General features: G+C 41.0%; 1 long non-coding RNA gene across 1 annotated transcript in view; it reads left to right on the top strand.

The window, feature by feature from the left end:
* The window catches only part of LOC116663608, a 37936-nt gene that overhangs the window by 568 nt on the left and 16634 nt on the right, over positions 1 to 20734 (top strand). The window lies entirely within an intron of this gene.

Genomic DNA, 20734 nt, shown 5'->3' on the forward strand with positions numbered 1-20734 from the left:
CCGTTTTACCAAAAGAAAGATCTAAGTGTAACTGTAACAGGATCTAAGCAGAGCTGTAAACCAGAAGTCCAGGACTGCCTTGTAAACAGTACGACACAAGAGCACTGGGGAGGGTCTGTCTCTCCATTCTGACTTGGTAAGAAATTGCCGTGTGATGGTGAATCTATATACATTAGGTTAGTTGCTTAAACCTGAATAGCTTGACTGCGTAGTCTTGTGGGAGTTTTTTTTTTAATTGTCATGAGACCAGAAACATGTTCGATAGAAAATGAAATCATTGGATATGATTTCTATAGAATAATGTGACTGCTCTTCAATAGACAGCATTGTTGGAGCTTTAGTTTTGCACATTTTACTGAAAAAATGAAAGCTTTCTAGAACTGGGTGCCCATGGTTACTAAGAAAAGCCTTGGCTTAAAGGCCAAATTTTAAAATTTAACAAGGGGAAAGGAAGTATGAAAGAAGAAAAAAGGGAGAAGGAAAAGAAAAGAAGAGAATATAAGACATAGACTGGAGAGAAGCAAAAACCGAACAAGAAGAGAAGGCAGGATGGGAGGGAGAGAGAACGCAGGGAGGAGTAGGAGGAAATACAGACGTTAGGTGCACGGACAGCACAGTGCCTGAAACACACAACTTTCAGAGCGGATCAGCAACATGCTAGAGAGAGAGCTCAGGTGTTTGTGTAATTGTGATACACTGGGAAAATTCACACTGTTAAGTGAGCCTCAAATTCTCACTTCTACCTGCGTGATAAAGAAACCCGCTGTTAGTCTGTTGGGCTATCATCAAAAAGATGCCAAAACGAGGGCATGAAATGGAAGACTTGAGAGCCTTCCATCACGTACGCCTCTAGTATTGAATTAGAATTTGTACAATTATATCTTATATGCTATTGATAGGGCATGTTGGTTGTAGGTTTGGATTGAATAATATCTAGAGCATACCACTACTTTTTGAGAAAATTACTTTTAAAACATGATAAGGATTCAGAGTTAGTTTTTTCCCTAGAGAAATAGTTGAAAGGTTAAATATTCAAATCCAGTTCACCATCCTAGTGATTAGAAGTCAGCAGAATCCTGAGATAACGATGCAGAACTTTAAAGAGGGAACCCACTTGCATGAAGGCTGGGATACAGGTCTTGGAAAGAAAAGCCTAGGATCCTGCAAAAGACATAAAACTAAAGAAGATATTTGATACCCTTTTACCATGCAGATGTAAAACAACAAACCCAACAGCCGTGTTTCAGATTAACTATATTACAGGAGCCTTTGCATCATGAAATTACTACTTACAAAAGGACACGCCGTATCTGAACGTCTGCAAGAGAAAATCATCCTATTAATTATAAACTTGCTCTGTACTGAAAACCTTTGGCTCCACTGTAACTGTTTTTGTTAATGGAGAAAGCATTAGAGAAACCTTTCCCTCTCCATAATATTAGTCTGTACTCACCACATGGTTTGAAATTAAGATTTCTAAGATCCTTGCCTAACACGTATACACGTTTCTATTTCTACAAGTATAAATTATTTCTTCTTTTGGATCTCCACTCATCAGTCTTGAAGTGGAGAAAATATAGAAAATGTATGTATTATGGGTTTGCTTGTCTGCACTCTATTATAAAGCAATCCTTGCCCACATTTAAAGATGTATTTAGAGCGAATTTAGATATAAACAGACTCATATGCACTCACATACATAAAGGAAGAAAGGAAAAAGGAGGAAATGTGAGATTTCCTTTCTAATTTTTTTCTACGAAGCACCACTTCTTACATGTATGTTCAGAGCATTCTTTCTGAAATAGGATGTTTGTTCTCTCTCACCAGTGTAAGAGCAAATGATGCTGCATTTAGAGTATTTGTGAATTTTTTCTTGGTGTTCGTTCCTGCTTAACCACAGAGTTACAGTAGTAACAATATGTTGGCTGCTCTCACTGTCCAAACACAGTTAAGTCCAAATGCTCAAACGAAGCATACCTTTGAGACCGAGGTGACTGCTGTTTTATGAGGGGGCACCTGTCCAGGCTTCAGGGGTGGAAAGGAGGCTGAAGAGGAAGGGATCCTTTACTTTTTTCAGTCTGGTTTGTTAATACATCTTTGCACAATTTATTCACTTCTCACATTGAAATGCACAGTGTGAATCCTCTGAGGGCTAAGTGGTGCCATTACTCTTTTGTGGTAAGTTATTGTTACGCATTTATACAAGTTTTGCCAAAAATTCCCCATTACGCCTTCTTCACTAAATAACAACAAACTGCGAGGGTTAGTTCTGCATCAGTACTTCAATTTCCTCATGAAAAACTGGCCTTCTTTCTTTTTGGTTTGTGAGCACCCAGGCCAATATCACTCAAGTCTTTTATACAAGAGGAAAGAAAGGCGACTTGAGCAGTCATCTGGCTTTGCCTGTTAGTCTGGATACCATTCTGATCTGTAGAACTCAGACTACAGGCATCGCTTCCTTGTGTCACTGTAAATGGCAGAATGAGGCAACTGAATGTGTCCATCTCCTGGTTCTAGCTCCTTGCCAAATCTACTCTGAGATTTAGCCAAACATCCTCACCAGCCTATAGAATGACATGCACCCTGGCTAAGACAATCCTTACTCTCCCTTTGAGACTTAACTCTCTTTGACCTGTGCAGAAATCACAGCTGGCTAACGTACATAGCAAGTATTTCTCTTTGCATGTCAAAGACTGCTGTGTTCCCCGTTGCTTCTGTGAAGGGCATCAGTACACTAGCACCCCAAGGACTTCCCCGGGGTGGGTTACAAAAGCATGGCCACAGCCAGCGTCGTGCCCTAATCCTGAATGGGAGTGTCATATCTCTCGAACAGGTGCTGGGACCAAAGACCGAGACCAGCTATAACTCTATCGGCGTTTTGCATGAGATAATAAGAATTTTAGGCAGGTTTGATGGCAATGTTGAGATTCACTGAATTGACAAATGTCGAAGACGTGGGGAAAGTAACTGAGTGGTTTCCACGTTGATCTGTCATCAGTGGAGCTGTAGATCAGATGGCGACGTGATCATTTTTAGCGCAGCCCTTGTCATCCTCCGCTCAGACGCACCAAATGAAGCGCCCATTTGCTGACGAGAAATGCACAGTTGAGGTCGACTGATGATGCAGTGCAAAGAAGCCTGTTCTGTTCCTCTGCTCACGGATAAGCCATGCCAACCTTCACCTTTAAATAGCTCTGTATTTAATTATGCGATATTTAGAAATAAATTTCAGTCACAGCTCACTAATAACTTGTTCACCCCTAAGAGAGAGGAAAAAAAGATTTAGCAATCAGTAACTCTCAAAAAAAAAAAAAAAAAAAAAAAAGGACAACTCAGTACCAGGTTGCAATGTAACGTACAGCCTAAATGAAGGGAAAATCATCGTAAATTAAAATCATTATAACATAAATACACTGAACATTTTTAAAAGGTGATACTACTTTTCTGTTTTAGCATAAACCCTTAGGAAGTAATGGCTTAACTTAAGCAAACAGGGAAAAAAATTGAACCCTAAGAAGGTACAGTAGCTACTTTCTTGAAAACAAAACAATCTTTTCGTTCCTGCCATTTGTCTGAATTCTTCCTCCGGGCAAGCTGGACAGCTGCACTAGTGGTTTTTTAGTCATGGGTTGTAAGTCCCACCTGGCTAGATTTGTTTAGCAGACAGCTGGCAGAATTAAATAAAAAGAATGGGACACAAAATGCTTCCCCCAAAAAAGCTGAGAGAATACTTTTTGGATGTTTTAGCCTTTTGGAGGTTTGCAGCTTTCTACTTTTTTTCTTGCAATATTCATGTACATGAATATATCTCATAGATATTTTCCCTCAGTGATAACACCCCGGCTGAGGTCAAAATGCTGCATGAATGTAAACATCAAGTAAGCATATCTTGAACAACTTTTTTTTTTTAATTTAAAAAGACCAATTTGCAGTTTATCAGTCCCCCAGAATAACATCAGTTTTAAATTAGCATTTTTTAAAAATTTCTACATTTTCTTTGTTATTTTTAAAAGCCAATAAAATATGTTTTCTTCATCTGGAATGGTCTTTCTAGCTTTCAGATAAGAAGGGGTCTAACTTGTGGGAATGGCATCCTTCTGCATCTGTTTCTCTCACAAACCTATCAAATATCTAATTTTTGGCATGACTGCTGGCTCCGACAGGGGGATGACATAAACCAGCTTTGTGGTTACATGTTTCACTTTTAATCTCATGGAAATAAAATTCAGCACTGAAATGTCCCTCTACATGTGACAATTTGGGACTCTTTTCCAAAACCCAGGCAGAGGGGCGTTAACCTGGTTAAGCTTAACACACAGCATATGCAGAAGTATCATGCATCTTTATGCTAAAAGGCATCGGGCAACCCTGCCTCTCATGGAGCTTGGTTCCCATCAGAAGCATGAACTACAAACAGCGGGAACCGAAAAGACTCAGTGGCAGCGAGTTACCAGAGAACTACCGAAAACGCGAACCAGAATCAGGAAATGAAGTAGCTCACTTGAATAACCACACATCTTTCTGTGTGTTTTGTCTCTTTCCATAAATGCGGCAGGACTAGTGGAATATTTCAACCATCATGGGTTTGCTACTTAGCACGGGGAGAATCCAGCTTTACCCTAAACATAGTAAATATAGTATGGAAGGCTCAAAAAAACCAAAATGGTTTGGACATGATCCTGATTGGAGAAACTCCATGAAAATAGATTCCAACTGCTTATAAATGAGCAAGGGGGAGGGGGGTGTATGCTGGTTTTAAAGACATCATCTCAGAGAGACATTAATGCCGATAGTCCAGCTTGCACCTATAGGATGACAATGATCCGCTGATACACCAAACGTAAAACCACTCAGAGGTTCAAATCCATTTATACAGCACATGAAAGTGTCCTGAACATCAAGGGCCAGGCTCAGAAACAAACTCTAAATCATTACCTAATACTTGCTTTCCAGAGCAAAAGCCTGGCTTGGCCCCTCTCCACCCAGCCTATATGTCTCTCTGCGCGACGTAGACTTTGCGGAGCCAGGCACGATCTGTTCAGTGCAGAGGCCTGATGCTCCCTAAGCACTGATATCGATATCATACATTTCTAATGCAAGGGAGGTCTGGGCAGGCTTAATCCCCCGGGCACAAAGAAACTGAGCGTGCTCTCTAGGGAGGCTACTGGCAAAAAGCAAAAGACAGTGTTATTGTATGTGCTTTCAGATGGCTAGCAAAATGGGTCCCATCAAAGACTAAGGAAACAGGCATGGTGAGAAGGGAGGAGTGAGGTCACTCTAGGCTTCTGCCTGACCCTTAAAGACAATCCAATCTTGGCTGTCATCTGACAGTGTTCTATTTAGTTTGATAGATACAATTACATCTATCTAGCCAGATAATTGCAGTGCTGTGCATCCTCCGTGTATCAGTGGCTTAGCAGAATTAAAAGCTATAAAATCCTTTTGTGCGTGCTAGGGGGATTTCCTTTTCTTCCCTAACACAGATTTCCTCTTGCCCTCTCCCCCTGCTCAAGAGAAAGAAAAGGGAAAGGATCCCCTGTAAATTATAGATTCTGGTTCTGAATTATTTCCTACACATTACATAGGAATCTATCAAGTCTGTCCTGGATCAACTTGCATCTCCACTAACTTTTTAACTACAGAAAATTGGTTCTTGTTTACTCCTCTCAGTAAGGAGAATCATGATGAATTTTAATAGGATAACCCCCTACTGTTAGAAAAATCTCCCTCCTTTGGCTATGGGAGCTTTGAAATTCTTAAATCAGAAATAAGCCTGTATTTTTTTTTTAATATTTTTAGACAAAAATAAAAGATCTCTACAAGTTTCAAGCTCAGCCTTAATAATTGCTCAACAGCCATATTTTTCCTGATTTCATCCCCTCAATGAGCAGTACATTATTCTGATACTTTGTTAAGAGACCCTTTAATTGCAAATTGACCTTCAGTTTTTAACAGAATCACCCACCACCAGCAATATTTCATTTCTGGATGAAAATTAATACTGCCCCTTACTATTTTAGCTCACACAGACATGGAATTGGGGGTGATGCAGACTGCTTAGTAAAATGAATTTCCTGGGAGGGGAAAAAAAAAGAGTAATTCTCTAAATGTTTATTCTGTTCATTGAAATCTCTGAGAGAAAGAGTGTATAATTTGAGATAGAGGTAAACATATTGCTATGGGAATACCACAGTTTAGATCCCATAATTATTATTCAAGATATCATAATATCTCACATTTAGCAGCAAAAAATGTACTGTATTATTTTCTGGTCAAAAGGTATTACTTATTCTTGAGAAGATTTTTTTTTTTTAATTTCTAGAGTTAAATTTATAATATAATAGAAGATTACTAATTTCTTCCAACACCTAGAGTTTCAAGTCACAAATTTTACTAATTGATTAAATGTGTGTTTTCTGCACTCAAGAACCCAAAGAAACCTGCAGATTCTGTATATTTGCCCAAGGATCACTTTTCTGGTGATGAAATGTAACCAGCTTCTTTGTGATCGCTGGGTGCCAGGAACAGTGTACTGCAATGTGTAGAGGGGGGAATGAAGTCTAGCTCATCTGAAGGAGACTAGAGGGGAATTTTATATCAGCAGAATGCAATTATCCAAGTTGGACTCGTTCCAGGACACCAAAAGCGAACTCTAAAGGTGGGTAAATTGAAAAGCATTGTTTCTCAATTGCAGGACGAGCAACCACATTGCTGACAAGACTGGTGCTTGTTGTTTGTTTGTCTTCACTCTGCAAACACTGCTGGCCAAGTGCTGGCCGCTGTCATAGGAAATGGAGAGTGTAGACTATCTGACCAGAATTGGGGGCATCAGATCTACTAACAGGCACCCTGCACTCTTCAGCAATCTAAAAAGTGAAAGGAGGTATTTTTAGAATCTCTTTCAAGATAGGATGCATTTGTTGACAGATATTCAGGGGATGCATTTGTTGACCAGATATTCAGGAAGACTGTTTCCCAGCCCCTCTTGCATCTAAGTAGGACCACGTGACTGGGTTCTGGCCAGTGGAACACGGGCATAATTACATTCTCCACTCCTAGCCAGGCCATAAAACATCACACTTGCACTCTCTTTCTCCCTCTCTCTCTCTCTGTCTCTCTCTCACACACAAACACACAGACACACTTATTCATATGGAAGTGAATTATCAGAAGTGATGGTGGATTAAAGGTGTTCAAATCCCTGAGTCCCCAGGTCCCAGCTTTGAGAACAGCTGTCTGGAAGAGTCACTCAAGCTACATCAGACTATGCCATGAACAAGAGAGAAACTGTTATTGTGCTAAGATTTGGGAGTTTTTGTTACAGCAACTAGAGATATCTTGACTGATCTAATGTCCATGGCATACCTGGAATTCCTTTGAATTCCAGAACTGAGAAAGTTGAAAAGTCACTCCATAAAGCAAAGAAGTGATCAGATGTACATCTTTTATTATTTGCCTGTGAGAGTGCAGAATTTATACCAGTGTTTTGAGGGGGAGGATAGGCAAAATATATTAAGCAGTAAGAACTTGACATAATTCTTCTGATTTGACCTAGTAATTCCACTGTTAAAATCTATTCTTGAGGAAAAATCAAAATTAGTGGCCAATATTTTTGTTCCTCAGAACACTGGTTGTGATATAAACATATTATATAGTATTAATGTCAACAAAAAAAGGATAGTTAATAAGCTTTGGTTACACCTCTATTAGGAAATATGAAGAAGTCAATAATTGTATATCCAGTGAACATTTTAGTCAGTGATTTATTCAATAAGCTAATGTTTAATGAGCACCTATTATGTGCTAGGACTTATCCTAGATGCTGAGGACATAACAAGGAACAGTGCCCCAAAAGTGCCCTGCTCTTATGATGTGAGTATTTTTGGTGGGTAAGACAAACAGCAAACTATCAATCAATTATCAATCAATGAATCAAAATGTAAAATAACTGACATGAGTAACAAACTAGGAAAATATTCCACTGAGAGTTTTTAAGTAAAAAACTCAAACATGCAGGAACTATGTAAACAGCATACACACAGGCACACTGACACACACATACAGACTTTTAGAAAAAGTAGTCTAGAGAGAAAAATAGTAAAATTCTAACACATGCATATGCAATTTTTCTAATCATGAGCAACTTAAAGTTCATGACACATATAAATTAGTTGCATGGCTGCTGTATGAACTTGAAAAATTATGTGTAAACAGCACTGGTGTGGGGGGATCCATTTACATAGAGTACAAATGTGATCGGGCAGCTAACCAGCAGCCACTTCTCAAAATGACTTTATTGTTACCAGTCAGGTCACACTCTGCAAAGTGATTTAAATTATTTAAAAGAAAACACTCTTTCTTTTCAAAAAATTTCTTGAGAAGAAAAGAAAGGGCAATGGGTTTGGATAGAAACTGGCAGCTCGTGCTGAGAACGGCAGTAGAAAGAAAGCTGCATGTCTAGAACAGTAGCGAGTGATGTTGCTCGTAGAAACTGGGGGTCTGATGAACAGGTTCATGTTTCCCCTACCCAGGAAGTAACACCAAGTAATTCATTAAACTTCTTCAGCTTATGCTCCAGAGAATGCAAAAACTACTCATCAAGTGAAAAATTAAAGAAAAGGTAAAATGCTCTGAAATGGACTCTTGATTTTTTCCATTTTGGCCATCGTGGGATGGGTTCATAGTCAATTTTTCAAGTGCTCAGTGTGTCCACTCCCAAGTGTTGAGTGTCTACTGTACGCTGCACTGTCAACAGTGTTTATTTCTTGGCTGGGGAATTTAGGATTATTTTTGTTTTAGTCTCTTCATACATGTTTGCTTTCTTAAAAAATTTTCCTTAAGGAGAGTATGGTTTGCTTTGAAAATTAAATAAAAACAAAAATAAATATGCACATACATATATACATCAACACAAAAGCGTACTGCTGTCTCTTTGCTCATTAGGATTGCAAATGAGAGTATTTTAGCCACGACTGAGATGCCCACTTCCACTGTGACACCACGCTGCACCTGCCTGGGTAGTGATACCATCTACAGTTTCAAGTGGTTAAGCCATATGATCCCAGTAGGCCATCCCTCGGCAGGTGAGCTTAGGTAATGTCTTTAGGTTCCACGCCACGCCCCTTAAATACATGTAAATCACAAAGATGCCATGGTCCCTGAAAGGACCCCCTAATCTCAACAAAATCTATCCACACTCACCCATTCATCATTTATTGAAGACCCACACCTTTAAATGGAGTCTCTAGAGCAGACAGCATTTCAGAAGTAGCATATTTCTGCAGAGATCAAAAGGAGGGCTTGTTCTTAACTAATCTCAACAAAAAATCTCCGAGCCTTATGCTCACAGGCAGGAGGGTCTGCAGTCCTGGACGTATCCCACCAGAACTAACTCTGTTGGCAACAGCAAAGAGCTCTGAATCAGAGGGTTGGAAGGAATCTAAGTCAGACATCTAGTCCATCACCCTGCCTCCAGGCAATTTTCCAGGCAGATGGGTATTTATCCTGTTCTTAAAGCTCTCCACTGATCTGAGGGAAAAAGACAAGGGTATTTATATCCATGATGTTTTCTTACCAAATGTGTAATATTTGCCACCTACACCATCTGCAGTAGTTCAGAATGTAGTAAGACTGCAAGTTAAACTCATTGATCTCAGGAAAGATAATGAAATAAAAATATTTTGTATTATATAATATAATATTCCTCAAAGCATTTGATGAAGAATTTTAATGGCATCAGTAGTTTAGGGTAAAGAATGAAGCCTCCGCTGGGCAATTGACAGTCACTACAATTTTCAGAATGCAGAAAGGAAAATCTCAGTTGTTGCTCTTGGCATGGGTCTGTACAAGTTAAGATCAAGGTCATAGCCTTCCTCTCTGGGCAGGTCCTTTAGCTGTGTTTTGTTCCATGGCTTTTAACCACAGCTCTCAAATAGACATCTTTAGTGGCAAATACTTTAAGAGAATATGAATAAATTATTAAACTTTATGTTTTATTGGGATGAGGATGGGATCCTTTCTCTGCCCCTCCAGTTAACGAGCACCATCATTTTTTACATGAAATAAATCTAATTGTTTGCTTACTGTTTGGATACAGAAATGAAATTTGAAGATCCCTCGGCCTGATTATATAAAGAACTGTCCAAATCTCAATCCTTTAATCCTCTTATCCACATACCCCATTTCTTCAGATACTGGAACTTGAGCTGTTTGAGATCCAGCGGGTCACCTACCCTGATGCTCCATGTGTTGACCATGCCCAGCAACCTCTAGTGATTCTACTGCCACCCCTAGGTTGGTTCCTCTGGTATCCTTTTTCTTGAACCAACCTCAGTATAACAATCCAAATATTCAGGTAAGGATCTTTGACATGACACCTCCATCCTGACAGGGTTCAACCCCAGTTGGCCTCAGTGTGCAGGATCATGGCCAGGCCAATGAACGTGAGATAGATCTGTAAGAAACCCTGCCCTATGGAGGAACCTACAGGCAAACCATAGATAACCCCACCTCCAGCATCCAACACTTAGTTCTGTGTCATATAAATGACTCCATCCTTAAATTTTCTCTGGGATCATTGCTAGAGGTATTGGTGGCAGTAAAGTATGTTTCTTTAGGAAACCTCTTGGTCGAAAGCTATTTACTGGGAGCAAGTCTGACATTCAGAGCTTGCCCGAGAATGACTTCAGCCCAAGTCTTACTGAAGCACCCATGATTTCAGACATGAGTCACTCAAAAGAGTGAGTTTTATAAGATTTATTCTCCCTAATACAGAAAGTTGGTGAAAATGGTACAACTTAGTCATCTTAGTATGCCTAACATGATCAAACAAAGTTATGGAGAAACTTTTCTGCACTGAGTCATCACCTGTTGCCAGTAAGCAGACAGGGAATGAAGTAGGGGAGAATGAAGTATGCTAGTATAGTCGAAAGAGAATCATCCCAGGAGTCTAGACAGTGGGGTTCTAGCTATGTCCAGATGCCTGCCACTGCACTAACGTAGGCACACATTTACTTCCACATAGGAGGTATAGCTCTCAAATATTTCTAAGACAATCCAAGCCCGGGCAGACCTGGCCATTTGACAAACTGGGAGCTCTCAATGCGGAGGATGGAGTGAACCAAGGCAGGAGAGGTGGGGGCTGAGCATTCTGTGCTGTCTACAGAGACAGTGAACCCACGACCAGCCCAAGCCGGTGTGAATATCTGAATTTCTGATCAACACATGAGACAGGGCAGCACACTTTCTGGGGAAAAGTCATACTCAGCATCCAGCAGTGTCTGAATTGTTATTCAAAGAGGTCAGTGGCCAAAACAGCAGAAATAATCCAGCCTCAGTCCACTGGCAAAATCTGGGGAACAGGGAAGGAGGGGGCCCAGCTGACCAGGTGAGAGATAAGCAGATCTCTGTTCCCGGAAGAGAAGAACTGAGGGAGCCAGGACGGAGGGTCCAGCCCAGGCACCAGCTAGATGAGAAAACAAGGCTCACTGGAAGGGCGACAGGTAGAGAGGCTGAGGCCTGCCTGGTTCCTCCAGCTGTCAGAGAACGTCACCTCCTGAGCCTCTCCCATGCGTGTGCTGTGCCAGGCAATGTGACCAGCAAAGCTCACTCGTTTCTCACAGGAACTCTGGAGGTTGCCATCACTACCAAAAAACGCCCCACAGACACAGGGCTCTCTGGCTTGACATGTAGCTTAGAAGACAGTACGTGTATCCCCACTTGCCCGGCCCTTCTCAAACTCTCAGAACCACAAGGAACATTCCAAGCACTGAGATGTCCTATAATAAAATCAATCATTTTCATTTACTTATTAACCCAGAATTCCTAGTGAAACCACTTCCTCAACAAATATGCCTAAACACTTGATCTCTCAGAAACATCTACAGTCTTCTTTCTGACCTAGTGTTCTAAGGCAGGGACTCTGAAAATTTCTAAGAAATGCATGTGCTTCGTAACACAAAGCATTAAACAAATATAAAATAGTATTAATAGTGACCAACTTGTGCTGGTGGAAATGAGTAAGATGGTGGTGTTAGAAGCCACTCGTGAAATACTGGGGCTTAAGTTTGGATTAGTAGGGGATCTACAAAGACCAGAGTCTTGTGTGGCTGAAGGTCTAAATTTCGGGCATGATAGAGATCACAGATGGGGGATACAGTTGGCTTTATTAAAAAATTACAAAGTGAATAAATGAATGGGAGAAAGAAACAATGTCATATCTTCCATCCCTGTAGAACAAATTTTCCTTTGGAGGAAACAATAAATTCCTCCCACATTATGCCCAAATGGTGGCAGAGCTTAGCCAGAATGAGCCTCCCATCATAATTAAGAATTCACAGAGTATTTGCTCTAGAGGGTATCTCTTTCTGCCAAGCTCTTCCAGGCAGAGAGGATTCTTCTTATGAGGACCCGAGGATTTTCTACTACCTTTTCATTCTCCAGGTCAGTAACCAGCCCCAGGGCCATTGTCTCTGTGGAAGACTTAGGTCCTGGGCAGTTGGGTTTACATATTTATTAGGGAAGATGGTCTCATCTGAAATTCTGGATTAAAAAAATAAAACAAACAGACAAAAAACATGTAAATAAGGAGCTTCTCAGAGCCTTTCGTGTGCTAGTGTGTACTGCGGTTTTCTACAAACAGGTCGAGGAGGGGTGGACATACTCCATGGCAATATCTAAACTGTAAGTTTTCTCACAAAACCCTATACCCGTGGAGCATTTAGGGGGAGAGGCTGCACTGACTTATTTAACTGGCTTTAACGTGCTTAGCCAGAGCGACCTCCGAGGGTTATTATAAAGAATGAGTCAGACAATGTGAGTGATGTCCCTTAGCCGAGTCATTGGTGGCAGAGCTTAAAAAATGACGTTCCTTCATAACCTGCACGTATTGCAGAAGCATTAGGATCCTCATTTTTGTAAACAGGGAAACTGAGGTTCACAGGAGTGAGTTGCATGACTTGTCTTCAGACAGCCAAGCCTGTGGCTTCAGGCTCCAAATTCAAAAACTCTGCCCTGGGCCACTGCTTCTGGCCCTCAGGCAGCTCTTGCCCTCCAACTCCATCATTCCCCACCCGATGTCACATCCACCCAGAAGTCGACTTCGCTTGAAGCACTCTGTGCAAACCAAGTGGAGCCTCACGTTTGTGAATTCAATTCTCTTGAGGGCTTGTGATCAGAAAACATGTGCTATCCAATTTTTCCCACACATGCCACTTCTGAGCTGGCCTATCACCGGGGGCCTGTGCAGTGTGGTCTGTTTGAGGCCAATAATCATATCACCATTGTAATGAGTGGCAAATCCTATGTAATTTACACATTAAAAGGAGGCTGAGATGCATGGAAAAACTCAGCCCCCATTTGTCTAATGAAATTAAAGCTCTTAGCCAAATACTGGTGCTGAAAAGAGATGTTTGGGAAGGGCTCTCCCGGGCTCTCTCGCCCTGCCTCTGAAGAAGAGGGTGAGTGTTCTTTATTCATGATCCCGCCTCTACCTAAATCACTCCCACAATTGGACCTCTAAACCAAGGGGCCCCGTCTGGGAGCATGATTTACGCAGAGCTGACGCCAGGCGGGGCTTACAAAGGCATTATGACTAGTTATTTTCAATGACAATTGAAGGGAAAAAGAAAGCAGCAAAGATGTTCTGTGACTTGGCAGGCAAAGCACTAAATGGCCCAGCCTCCTCCCCAAACGGCGCAAAAGAAAGTTTGGAGCCTTACCGGATAAAGCAATTATCTTAAAATATTTTTCTTACTCAGTGGTAACTGGACATTATCATAAAACAAGTGCGAAGGACAGTGCACTTGGAGCAACTGCACTGAGCGTAAGCTCTGGAGTGCAACACTGGTCCCATGACAAGGCGGGAAGAGGTGTCTGGTTCCTCCATTCGATGATGGTCCAAATTCCGTATGAGTTCCTCATGACTTTGAAACTCTCCCTTAAGTCTGGGACCCAGCCAGGTTGATGCGAGATAAAACAAAACAAGCCAAACATAATTGGGACTCAGTCTGAAAGTCAAGAATCTACCATCATGAAGCTAGTTAGTCTGTGGGATGCTCTGGTTTGGTCCATGAATGGTAAATACAAGGAAATGCTGTGGAATGTTTGGGTCTCAGAATATGAGTGGAGGCGTCAAAGGCAATAATCTATGGAGGAACAGCCAGAGTATATAGGGAAACAACTAATAGCCTTTATCCTTGGCTTAAGAACTTCTCCAAGGCAAATGCATTTGAAAAAAAGGAGGAAGTGCTCACACACACGTTCACATCCACAACCCTGAACCAGAAAAAGAGTGTGTTGAGAAGAGTCGTTCTCCATTTTGTTTACCCTGCGTAAAACTTTCATAGTCTAGACACTGATTCCGACCTGACTTCCTACCACTCTCCCCCACTCACTGTTTGCTAGCCACATCTTTCCTTCTCTTCTTCAGTCACATCAAATGCACTTCTGTTCCAAGACACTCTCTGCCTGTAATATTCCTCCCCAAGATCCTCATGCAGCTAGCTCTTTCCCAGCCAAGGAGATTTTTGTGAGTTCTAAGCACGTTAGATCAAATACATCAAAATATAGTCACTTTAAATGGAATTTACAGAAAATGAGAACAGCTGAGTTGCAGTTGACTAGTTACAATAGACATTTTGTACGCATTTAAATACATAATGTTGATTTTAATTCTGCCATATTCTTTTCATAAATGAATGCTGATGATATTGTCCAGGTCTAAAATCCTTTCATGGGCCCTTAAGAAACTCCTAGCCAAAGGCACGATGCCTACAGTAACTAGTGAGAAGAATTGTTCTGCTCTCACCATTCAGGCCGAAGCCTCATCACTTACTCAGAAGAGGTGATTTCTAACTGCCCTTTCCGAAAAAGCCACCCACTCCATGCTGAATGTCTCTCTACCATGCATTGTACTTTTTAAATTCTGAAGTTATCCTGTGCTGAATGTTTACCATCAGTTTCCTCCTCCTTGAATATGAATTTAATGACATCAGAGACACAAATGCCAGCTCACATTACACTGTCCGGCCTAGAATAGTGCCTGGCACATAGTAGGTACTCCATGACTATCTACTGAATGAGTAAATGAATGACTATGAGACTGAATGAATTCACACATCCTAGGTTAATTCTATAATAATACTGAGTTAATATGATGATACTGATTTAAATTTGCATTTAAATATATATTGCATTTAAACGTATAGGGCTCATAACTAAACTGTGGAGATTTCAACAGTACAATTCAAGATGCCACTTTCAAAAGTGTCTGGGGTTGTAGGGTGGGAGGTGGGGCAGTGGCTCAGTTTTAAGTTTGAAATACAAACAAAAACTCTTCCAGCAGGAGAGCTGTACCTGGATGGAATTTTGGTTCTCAAGGAGAGGAGAGAGCTGACAGAGTGAACATGCCCCAGCTCTCAGGGTAGGTGGGCAGAAAACACAGCAGGAACCTAAATTTGCAGAGACTATTAAAATGAAGCAAAACTTCCCATTAAAATAGATGTTTAAAGTCTTGGCACATAAAGTCTGTAGTTTCAGTAAGTGCACTAACAAGATCTAAGCTAAATAACAAAAACTTTTAAGTAAATATTGGACATTTTGGTACAGACTGTGGGACAGAGAGTGTGGAACTCACTCATGAACTCCAGACCCCAAAAATGTGTTAACAGAATGATCAGGCCTTCAGGAAGAAAACTGGAAGACAGGTGTCATTGCCCATGGTGGTGGTAAGTTACATACAAGTCCCATTACGGAGAGTAAGTTTTACTCATCTTTGTCAAACCACTTTGTTCTGTAGCATCTCTGGCTAAACAACATCTCCTGGTGTTGTAATAGACATATACCAGGGCCAGATGAATCTTACGAAGTTGTCTGAGTTATAATTCTGGAATCCAAGAGTAGACAAAGCCAGCCGGTGCATAATCCTGACTTAAATAGTTTATGCGTTGTGTGTTAGCTATCTCACTTGATTTTCTCCGCAATTTCGGTACATAGGTAAGAAATGTATTGTCCCTGTTTTATGGTGAAGAAGCAGATGCTCAGAGAGGTTAGATGCCTGTTTCAGCTGAGATAGGCTAGGATTATGCTACAGTAACAAGCAATTGCAAAAGAACTAGACACAGCTTGTTTCTCCATCAAAGTCACCCATGGGTTGAGTACCTCTCCCTGGCAACTTTTCTCTTTACAGTGGCTCTCGTTTCCAGGTAGTTTCCACTTTGTGAATTTACCACCTCAACATGAGAATGCCTTATAGGCTGGGAAGAAGAGAACCAGAGAGCTACATAGGAGTGTCATTGATGTCACCCAGAAGTAACACACACAATTTCTACATATAACTCATTGGCCAGAACTAGTCATACAATCCCACTTAAATGCAAGGTTGCTGGGAAGTATAGCTTTCCAAGTTCTTAAGAAAGAGGAATTTGAAATGGAATTTGTCTCTGTCACAATGTCCAAGCTCAAACAGTAAATAAAATGAAAGAGCTAAGATTTGGCCCAGAGCTGGTACATTTTCCATGACTCTGCTTAAGCTAGCAGATAAGGATTACACTTTTTTCTGTTTGTATTTTCAAGACCCAACATATACATGACATATGGAGATGCTCAAAATGGTTCTTATAATAGAAGGAAGGAAGAAAGGAAGGAAGGAAAGAGGGAAAAAGGGAGGAAGTACAGAAGATCTTTATTACTTCTTAACTTCATAATTGATTGATTCTTTGATGGATAGCAAAGGACAGATATAATATAGTCATTAATTTCCATCCTTACAATGTCTTTTGACAGCATTAAAATGAAAAGTAAAAGTATAGAGACCAACATAGCCATCTTCAAGGTTTTTGCTCCCCGCACACTGCAAATATCTTCATCTATGAAAGGAAGTGTGGAGGGGGGTGGGAATTAAAAAAAAAAAAAGATTAAGAAAAGAGAAAAAAAGATTACATGACTCTCATAAGGAGGAAATAGAGGCAAAAAGGAATTTATCTGGAATGTAAATTAGTGTGTACAATATGCTTTGAGTTCTCTGGCAGAGAGATGACATGCAAAGTAAATGCTACAGCAAAATTATTTCATAATCAGAGTACTGCATTTCTTCCTTGTTACACAATTTACAGCACAATCAGGATTATGCTTTTACACAGCCCTTACAGGAAAGCCAAGACATGGGCAAGCAGAAATAAATTAAGTATCTGCCATTGATTGTCACGGACAGCACCATCTTGTTGAGCTAATATTTTATTAGTGTGCTATAGCTTGGATGATGATGGTCTTTTTATTGTTTTTGTGGTAACTCTTTATTTTAAGTATCTTATCATTATGAATTCATTTAGTATTGATTGCAATAGCACTGATCATAAAGAATTAATATGACATTACCATGAATGTCATATGCACTTATATAAGAGTTCGGCTGTAATTCAAAATTAATTAATATGGTAAAATATTATTGCTTTTGCAATTTTGCAGTCTTTTTTTCATATAGCTAAGGTTTTTTTTTTTTTTTTTTTTTCATCAGGTAGAACCTAGCAGAGAATCTACCTGAGGCATTCTTCTTTGGAGAGCAATTTCATTTAGTGATAAATGAGAAATCTTCCTTAAAAAAAAAAAATCCTCGTTTCTTAAAGCACTTGCTATTCCAGCCCCAGAATTCAGGGTTATTGAAAGAGTAAAGCCGTAAAGAATCCTAGAGGAAACACTCATGTCTGCTGGGCGTTCCTACTTGCCTGGCACAGCTGCGCTGAGCAGCGTAACTGGGAGCTTACCTGTCTTCAGTATCTTCTGTCTCTCACCACGGATGATCTGTTCCCGTCAGACTGAAAGGCCCCCAGCAAAGGAACTCCATTTACTTATAATGATATTGAAAGACCAGAAGGTACAATTCAGGACACCCTTCTAGCAAGTTGAGATTGTTGAACGTAGATATTAGTGGGAATCCAGTGAAGTTCAGGGTCCAAATCAAGCAGTACGTGTCTGGAATGCCTGTCTGTGGCCTTCAGTTAAAATCCACTCCACTGCCTTCTGCTGCTGCCACTGCTGTTCTGAACACAGCTCTGGTGGCACGTGTAGACCTCTTGGGGCGTCATGTGAGATGACTGACCTTACACATATCCAGGCTACAATGGCATTTAAGGACGGCTACTAAAAGGCAACAATGTCTTAAAAGAATCTCCTTTCTCCACCTGCTCCGTGTTGAGAAAAATCTTTGAGGCATCTCATTATCCCTATTAAAATGTAAATATTATTTAGACCCAATAGAATAATCCATTTATCCATCAGGGATTCATCATTAGGGAATCCAACACATAGAATCACTCCAAGTAAATGAAATATTGGAGTTTCAATGGCGACGCAGGCTCTGAGGAACCATCTGGAGCCAGGAGGCTGCCCAGGATGTAGATGTAAGTGGGAGGCCACTAAGGTGGGCCCTGGAATCCCAGGGGCCATAGAAGTGGATGAGAAGAGGAGAGGAGCGCATAGAACTAAAATGGAATCTTGAAGACAAATTCTGGCTAAGGATGGTACAAGAGCAGCCAAAGAAGGCAGGCTAGAGACCAGCGTGGGTGGCTCAGCTCAGGAAGAGTCAGCAGAGAGCAGCTGGGTGCTAGGAAACTCACAGAGCCCTGGCAACAGCTGAGGGCTCTCTGTTCTCAGTGGAGATACCAACCAAAACTGAAATTAGAATAAGGTAGGTTGGCAGCAAAAGCTGACCTGGAGCTGGGTATAGACCTATGCCCCAAAGGACTTACCAACTAGGCAGGCAGGAAGAGCCCTGGTCAGAGCCCCAGGCCAGGGCAGCAGAGACAGACAAGGTAAAGCTGCTGGTGGCATCCTGCAAATGAGGAAACCTGTTTGGAAGTGACCTAAAGATGCCAGACATAAAGAGACTGGTCCCAGAGGGATCAGGGATTTCAGAGATATTCTGGTCAATTTTTTTCTTAGGATTCCTAAATCTGCTTTACTAAGAGCACCTTTAGTGATATGAACAGTTACTTTCCTCTGCTCAAATACAAAGCACATGTAGCTTTCAAAGGGACCATTTGAGGAATCACAGACTGAGAGGAAAAGCCAGTTTCAGACCATCCTCCCAGCTACCATCCCTCCCAGGACAAACTTGCCCTTTTTCTCACTTCCACTGTGTTTTCTCTTGAGGAAACTGTAAAAATAGAAAGAAGCCACAACTTTCACTGGCCTAATCCTTTCTTCCAGTTGTGTAGAAATGTAATTCTCCCCCTAGTCTTAGGTAGTAAATACCAGAAGTTTTTTAGTTGGTATCACAACAGACAAAGATGGTTCTGCTCCTTTTGTCTGATACCGAAAAGGTATGTAAAAATCTCTTCTTATTTTCCTCAGTACTGATATTTCCTTTGTGTGCATTAATAATACATCGCAAATCACATGGCAGCCACCGAACGGAAAATTCTGATGTCCTGAATTTGCCTGTCCCACAAAGGTTTCAGGAAAAGGGAAGGCTGAAGCGAACTCAAGTAATCTGGTTCTTCATGTCTTAAATTCGCATGTTCTTTGATTACAGGTGTTTCAGGGTCTCTTCAGTGGCAGTGATGCTTCATGGGTGGATAAACACAAAGTCCAGCACCTCAAAGAGCCTATGCTGGCGTATGAACTCACCCTTAAAAATTAGCAGACAATGCCATGGAGCAAAGAGGGTGTGCTTTATTTGTGCTATGGGAAGCAATAATGGAGATTTACAGTTCTTCAATATAGCATAGGATTTCCCAGAATGCTGACTCACGGAACCACTTGGAGGTTTATTGATGGAGTGCTGTATTGAAAACACAGGTTTATTAATAAATAGCTTCAGGAGCATCTGAGAGGCAAAAGGAGGTAGCAAATGACACAGTGGCACGAAGAACAGGGAGACCGTGTGAAAAAGCATGTGGCTTGGGAAATGTGACCGGGAGATTAACTGCAGGGATCAACTTAGAAACTTAAGCACGCAGGGAAAACGTTCCAGTGGAATCCACGCTAAAGGGAGTCTTTTCCTTCTGTTTGCAGGTTTTAATAGCCACAAATGTCTCCTAGCATTTCCCTCCCTTAAGAAGACAATATCAGCGTGCTGGCATCGATTTCTTAAAATTATACTGGCAAAAGATAAACAAAGCTCAAGATATAGAAATATATTTTACACTGGAAAAAAAAAAGGCAAAAAAAAAAAAAAAAAAAAACAACCCACTGAAACCAAATCCTCATATTTCTTGGCTCACAGTAGCAGGCTGACTAGTTACCCAAAATGAGCTTACTGCAAAATCACTCTGTTCTCACCACAGGCACAATTTACCAACTGGGTGCAGCAGACACCGGGTTGGCTCCTGAACTCCTCTCCTCCAATTAAGCTGCACAACCTGTTACCATTTTGCCAATGGACTCTATTTACTTAGGTTCCGCAGAACTTGCCAAGTGCTCACTCTGTGGAATTCCCAGCAAAGAGAAAGGAACAATTGGGGGAAATTTTTGTTAACATCCTTTCTTTTAACTTTCCATAGCAGAGGGGGATGCATCAACGTGGAGCAGATGTGCTGAGACCAAATGCTCTCTTCCTCATGATTACAGTTGGTTATACCTGTGGATAGGCAAGCTAATTCCACTGCAAATGTGCAAGAGAGGGTAGTACTAACGTACAATGTGTGGTCCTGGAGGCTTTGTTCCCATGTAATAGGGTGCTTCATTTCACAAGACCTGGCACGTTGAGAAGAAAACCGAAGCAAAACAGCAGTTGGAG

This window comes from Camelus ferus, chromosome 5, assembly GCF_009834535.1.
Source record: "Camelus ferus isolate YT-003-E chromosome 5, BCGSAC_Cfer_1.0, whole genome shotgun sequence".
NCBI classification, from domain to species: Eukaryota; Metazoa; Chordata; class Mammalia; order Artiodactyla; family Camelidae; genus Camelus; species Camelus ferus.